We start from the raw sequence: 7,743 nt of genomic DNA, 5'->3' as shown, positions 1-7,743 counted from the left end.
TTATTGTGCTTGCCACATAAAAGCAAAACGTTGAAAATTATTGAAATCGGACTAAAATTACGGCCGCTTTTCATATAACGGTAAATTTCAGAAATGCTTGAAACTGCAATATTTCGAAATTTAAGGACGCTAATTTACTCAAAATTGATACACCCCTGCTTACCATCTAGCGGGAGCTTTCGGAAAGGTGAAAAACGTATATTTAATACTTGCGCCGGGTATTTAATGTTCGACTCCGCCCGAACTTAGACTTTCTTACTTGTTTAATTCTAAAATTTGTTTCCCTCAGTGTTGGAATGTGAGTTTATGACATTCGATACTCGATTCCAAAAAATATCGTTTTAAAACTATCGAGTAGAAAATATCGGTATCGAATGCCAAAAGTATCGATATGGTATCGTATCGTATCGACATTCGTGTCCCTAGTTATTATACATATTTCAGTTACCCAAATCTATTAATTAAATTTAGTTAAATTGTTTAAAGACGGGCTAACCCTTATACGTTTAGTTTAGAAGTAAAATATTTTCAAAACCATGCCGATTGATACCCATATTGTAATATAAAATTCATTTAATTTGAATTAAATTTTTTGACAGGTGACAACCCTTTTCAAAAAAATTTAACTTTACTGCACATCTATAGACTAATCCCTGTAAAAATACACTTCACTTTTGAAAATAGAATGAACAACATATACTACATACCTATGTAAATGCAACAAGAATCCAAATTTTGAACTGCAAACTGCATTTCCAGAGAAAGTATGAAGGGTATCAGCATCCCTAGTTTACTAGGAAACAAGTTTTCATTTAAACCCGTCCATAATTATATTTTTTTGCCCACATTTTATATGGAGCCACAGTCCTGTGCGGCGCTGACTTTTTTATTATTTTATTCACAGACGGTCTTGCCCATACTCTGCCACAAGAAATTCATCTTTATAAAAAAATTATTGAAAATTAAAGCAGTTTTTTAGCAGCTGTAATCATGCACTTATTTCACTAAAATTTTATAATCCTGTTAACTGCATACCAAAATTTGTTATAAAAATTCTGATTAAAAAGCTCAAAATTTACAACACAAATTGGGTAATTTTTTAAATTCTGTATAAAGTTTGAAAGTGTAATCTATATGATATTTGATCATGCATTAAGAACCATTTTTTATAAAAAAATAACCAAAAAAATTTTGCTTTAAAAACATTGTAATATTAAAAACAAAACACCATTTATCCACTTTTGACCGCCTATGTATGTAAAGCCATGTCTGAAACGTTGTCTTCTTAAATAAAAGTATCTGCTTACTTACGGCCTACATATTTGGTTTTAGATAAATTTGGACACTGTGTGGCTGCAGCGGTTCGCCCGGAATTTCTAACCCTGATGTATTCGATTATACGCTCTTCACCGCCATTTGAATAGATACTTACCCTGCAGTGAAAAATTATCAATTGTTAAAACTAACCAACTTATAGTTAGCTTTTTGGCGAGATTTCGATTAATACCTCACTTTTAATTAGCTATGACAAAACCAATTTAAAGTGAATTGTATAGTCGTGCAGGAGTCATGCAGACGCAATCGGGAGTTGGTTTTCTTTACAAGTTTCTATTAAATATCCTCATACAAAAATTACTTTCAATACACTTTTTTTCTGAACTTCGCAGATTCTTTTTCATATTCAGGACAAATAAAAGGAAGATCGAAATTTTATACTATCATTTTGAAGTTATGTCTGACGGTGTTCGAATATGGGGCCACCCAGAGCAGAATATGTAAACAAATATGAAATGTAATAAAATAAAGTAAATAAATAAGTAAATAAAAAAGTAAAAAAAAACAAAAAAAAAAATATTTTGTTTTTCTTATTGATATTTTATGTCCAAAAGTAGTTAGTTACAAGTTAGTTGACATGTAATGCAGAGGTATCCAGGTCTGACTTTTTTGCGGCCATCGCCCCACAAAAGTAGTTAGCTTTTTTCGAACAAAATACACAGTTAATAGTTAGCACTAGTGTTCGCGTAAACAGACTAAAGTTAGGTATAAGCTAACGTCACGCCCTGCAGGGTACCTACATACATATAAATACCACACCAAATTCTCCATAGTTAAAATGAAAGACACAAACGATATTTTTAAATCAAATTATTCTTCTTTTTATTGAACATAATAGCAATAATAATGATGATCATCGTCACAATAATGTTGATAATAATGTGTTTGATTTCAAATTTAAGTTCAATAATACAATTAATGTTTATTAATTATGTATTTCCACTTTTTCCATTTGACGCATATTTTATTTTAATTAGCATTTACTTATAATTTTATGGTTTATTTAAATTATTTTTATTTTCTTTTTTTATGTTTTGTGAACTCTTTTCTTTTAGCGTATTCATATGTATGTAGTTTTTTTTTTTTTTGTCTATGTCTGTGTGTGCATGGAGGTTTGTGTGTGGGTGGCTGTGAGTGGTGTGTATGTGCTGCCAGTTTAAGTTTAGTGACGTTGACGTTGACGCTGACGTACTCACATTACACGCTAATTTTTAACTTTAGTCAATAAATTTAATTCTCATAATCATATACATACTTACAGTATGTGTATTTGTTTATCTTCATGTATTATTAGTTTTTTTTGTGTGTGAAAATTATCCGCTTCATGTGTTGCTAAACAAAAGCTATTAGCAGAAATACGAATTTATGTATTTTTTTTTTTAATTTATATATCTTCAATTTATGTATCTAATTATATGTTTGCTAAATTTAATGCATATAATTTTTAGTTTATTTTCAGGGGTTTTTCATATTTTCGGTTGTATGCAATTGCTGCTGCTATTTTGTAAATGTGGACTGCTACTTACATATGTATATGTAATTTTTTATGTATCTTTATACTCGAATTGCATTACTAAGCTAATGCTATGTGTATTTTTTTATTATTTAATTGTAATTCTGTTTTATTTTACATGCAGTTTTGCAGCAATTAATTTGCATATTAACGTATTGCAATTAGGTTGTTCGGTGTCGCTTTTTTTTGCGAATAACTATGTACTATTTTTTATTAAAGATGTCCATGTATGTCGATTGGTTGCGATTTTGTGTAAATATATGTGTACATACATATGTATGAATTCGTGTTTCGTTTGTTGTGTGTGTATTTGAATTTTTTAAAATATGGTACTCTAATTAATTTAATTAATAATGAATTGGTATTATATTACAAGCTTGTTATTCAATCGCCGATTTCAAATGTTGCAGCTACTCCATTTTATACTGGTTAGCTTGTATTTAATGTAATTAAATTGGCTGTCGTTTATGTACCTTAAAATGGGCTAACAAACTAAGCGCATTAAAAGAAAGTGTGTTACCTTAATTTTGATCTGTGGAAAATTAAACCTTGAAAAGCTTTTGAAAGGCGCCTTTCCACTTATTTTTTCAGATAGCCAAGCAGCCTTCCGTAACCTTTAAAACAGGACGATGAAACAAAAGCTCGTTAAAAACACTTGGTCCTGAACTCACTAAGTACTGGGAGGCAATGAGGGCGCTTGGTGAAACATGCCGAAATTTCCCTTTAGTTCAAACCTTTTGTGTAGTGTAGGTATGGGGCGGTTGAAAGGTTTGACAAACCACTTGAAGGATGTTTGAAAAAAAATTTCCAAATGTCCAGAGTTTTTGGCCGCCATATTGTGGTTTGGCTCAATCGTTTGTATGGCAGAATTGTCGCATTTGCAAAAATATTTTCATTGAGTGGGGTGGTATGAGAGAAAAATTGAAGAATACCAAGCTTTCTTACTTTGTGAGCCGAAAGAAAATTAAGCCTCTCTGCTTGAACGAGTCATGCTTGTATGGTGTATGGCGAAATGGAAAAAGTATGTTTGAAGCAGGTTTGTCAAATCGGTTGTGTGGTGTATTTATCGCATAAAATCTTCGGCTGTCCTTGAAATAGATCGAATGTTAATCAATTAAACAGCAATGACATCAGACTACGCTGCCGGTGCGAATAGCAGCCTGGTGACCTTTTAAGGAGATCGAGAAAAAAAATGTTCAGGATAACGCCCACTATTACGGTCATCGGCTCTTGCTGAGCAAGTAGATAGGATAAGTGCTGGAGCTATAATCTCAAAGCAAGTAGGATAAGAAATGTTCTTATCTTTATCAGCCACCTAAATGATATGGGAAACTCGGCAAATACGAAATATTATGATGTTTTCTAAATACTTCGTGACTATTATTTACACCGTGCGTTTAAAGATATGTTTAATTCAAAAATTGTAAAAAAAAATCTGCGCAATGTAGAATACCAAATGAAAGAGAAAATTTAAAATCATTTAAGTTTTTTGGTTTACAAGGAGGAAAAGGTTTTGAAAATGCGATTTTAATAAATTTTACTTTTTGAAGTTAATAAAGTAAGGAGGTAAAAATTCGAGGTCGCGTGCATGTTAGCCCTTAGCATCCAATTTTTTCAAAAATAAATGTTGCACATTTTTAGGGATATTCAAGTACAAAATTTTTTTCGTCCCTCTGCAGCAAAAAATCTAATCTTTTTGAATTCTACAGAATTCACTCTTTTATTGGATTTTCACATTGTTATTCTATATTACACAGATTTTTTTTGTTTTTGCCACAGAACTTTTTTGAATTAATGATATCTTTGAAATTTGAAAATTCTTTATAAAGAAATCCTGACGTCAGAGTGAAAAACTTAAAAACGCAGTTCTACTATATTTTCCCCATAGTTTTGCGAATATATTATTCGAAACAGGGCGTTCTTCAACCAAATTTTTAATGTTCTTGCAAATTTTCCGAGATAGGGCGTTTTCGTACCGCCTACCAAGATAGGTGTATCTTCCACTCAGTCGTCGATTTACTGATTAAAAAAAAGGTTGTTACCAGCTCAGAAAAGACCTGTACATAGCAAAGCCAAATTATAAAAATGTATTTGTTAGTTTGGTGAATTTTCACTGCAGATATCAAATAGAATAACTTAAATAGCCCAAAATTGTGATAGCACACTTACCGGTTTTGTCATTTATACGCGCCAGCATACAATTTTTTATAATGTATGTATGTAGTTAGGTAATTAGTGATCGCTAAAACTTTATTTNTAAAATTGTGATAGCACACTTACCGGTTTTGTCATTTATACGCGCCAGCATACAATTTTTTATAATGCCTATATAATGTATGTATGTAGTTAGGTAATTAGTGATCGCTAAAACTTTATTTATGCGTTTTTTATTTAACTTGAAGTTGTATTTATTTAAATTTGTATTTATTTAAGCCTAATATTTACTTCCTTCATTTTGTGGGGCAAAAGGAGGGAAAAATGTCACAAAACTAATTGAAAATTATCGATGCTTGAGTTATTTTTTATTGTGGCTTACTGTTTTTTTTTTTTATCAATTACTAGATATAATTTATTATCATTTTAATTTATTTAATTGATTTCATATTTTTGTGTGTGTGTGTGTGTGTATTTTGCGCTGTTGATTTTGAATTAGCCACTAATCTCCGCGCGGCTGCAAGTATTTGCATAACTACTGCGTTTCATGCGCTATATGTATGTATGTACGTTGTTGTATGTGGAATTTGGTTTGCAATAAATTATGTTCATTTTTAAATTTGGATCGTTTTACAAGCAGTTAAGTTAATAATTAATGTATCAATGCTTAATTGTTTTTAAAATGTTAAGCTTTTTTTTTACAAACTGCCATCAACAGAACGCTTAGCTAGTAATTTACGTTTTTATTTTTTGATAATTTTTTTTGAATATTGTTGTAATCCGTTGTTTTTTGTGTTTTTCTTTTGTTTTGGTTTAAATTAAAACCAATACCACCACCACATGCAAAATGTGCATAAAACCTTAATTATTATTATTATGTTTTTTTTTTAATTTTCTTAGATTTACTGTTTGCATTTTTTTTTTCTTTAGTTTAAACTTGCCTTACTTACTATAATCCACTATAAAGCAGTAACATAGTTTTATTTACAAAAAGAAATGCCGCAAGTACGTTTTTATTAATATTTTTTTTGCAATTTTTTTTTTATGAGCCTTAAGCTAAATGTATGATACATACAATTATATATACATACATATACGAATGCATTTACATATGTAAATTAATGTAGCAGAGATAATAAAATGCTTAACGAATAGATGTACGCAAGTTGGTGGACAGATTTACTTGAATGTTTAGGACGTATCTAATTTGCGTTGTCTTTAATTTTTTTTTTAAGAGACTGAAACAACATTAACACATGTTTTTATAGATCAAAAACAATCGTTTAAAAACTAGTTAGATAGCTATTCGCTCCTTAATTTTCCATGCATTTGCACAACTTACTACATTGAATGCTCAACTCGCTGACTCAAATTGCGCATTTCAGCACTATTCTGCCCATTTCGTGTTGTTTACTGTTTCGTTTTTTCAAATAGACATCACTCAGAGTCATTGGATAACCGGCAAATTTTAAATTTGACTAAATATATTTAAAAAAATTTTTTGAAAATAAATAAATTTAAAAAATCTAAATCTAAAAATCTAGTTTAAGTGGATGGATTCAGGAAACCTAGTAAACAGCCATTGCCAATAGTTTTTTTTTTTGTTGAAAAAATAAATAAAAATAAATTTTTGAACTAGCATCGCAAAATACTTTTTGTGTGGTTTTTTGTCCACTAGACAGATGGTTTAGCTACAAAAAAAAATTTTGCTAGTACAATACAAGCCTGCAACGCTAAAACAATGGCCACACGATTACATACAGACATATGAATTTACGCACGAACAAACATACAAATCAGTTTAAAGTTTTGGACGAAAATCTGTTGGCTGTTGATATTTATTGCATTCGTGTGTGTGTGTGTAATATTCGCACGTTTTCTCGTGCTTTTTAAACTTTGTAATTTTCTTCTCAAACTTTAGTTTATTTTCATTGTACGTTTTTGTTTTTTGTTTTTTTTCGAGTTCTGAACTGTGTCTTTTTTTCTGCATTTCGTTCTACTGGGCAAACGCAAATTTTACTGCATGTAAAAGCTATCTTTTATCTAGCTGCTTTGGTTTCTAAATTTTTTATAACTTTGGCGCAATAACTAATGAAATTCTGCTTACAAATTCTGAATTCTACTGCTTAACACACTTCTAATATTTCTATGCGCTTCTTTTTTTTTTTTTGTGGAATACTTTCAACTGCTGCTCTCCGTGCGGCTAAGTGTTTCAAATATGTTCGTATGTGCCTAGCTTTGACTTTAGTTAATTATGTGTGTATATGTGTATATATAATTTTGTATTTGCTTTAAGAAAAACCACTATTTTAAGTACGTTTCGTTTTCACTTTTGGCCGCTTAGTTACTTCTTTGTTTTGGATATTAATTATGCAATTACTGTTCTCTGAGTCACTAAAACTATTTAACTTTTACGCATTTTTTTTTCTTTAATCTTAATCGGCGTTAATTTAAAAAAAAAAAAAATACTTATTTACCCTATTAAGTACTAAGTTAAGAAATTTCAGCGCAACTTTTAAATCTTTAATTCTTGAATTATTAAATATTACTCTTTATTTTATTTTTTTATTTTTATTTTTTTCTTCATCATTGCGTTCAACTAATCGTAGCACTGTATGCATTGGTCTAACCCACTATAACTACATACGTTACTATGTATGTATGTATGTATTTCATGTATGTATCTATCGACTGTGTTATCCTAAGTAAAAAAATTTGCAACAAACCAAATTATAATTTTA

Source organism: Rhagoletis zephyria, unplaced genomic scaffold (genome assembly GCF_001687245.7).
Source record: "Rhagoletis zephyria isolate East Lansing unplaced genomic scaffold, Rhagoletis_zephyria_1.1 Rzeph_scaffold_00714, whole genome shotgun sequence".
Classification (NCBI taxonomy): Eukaryota; Metazoa; Arthropoda; class Insecta; order Diptera; family Tephritidae; genus Rhagoletis; species Rhagoletis zephyria.
Note: the sequence above shows the minus strand (reverse complement) of the source record.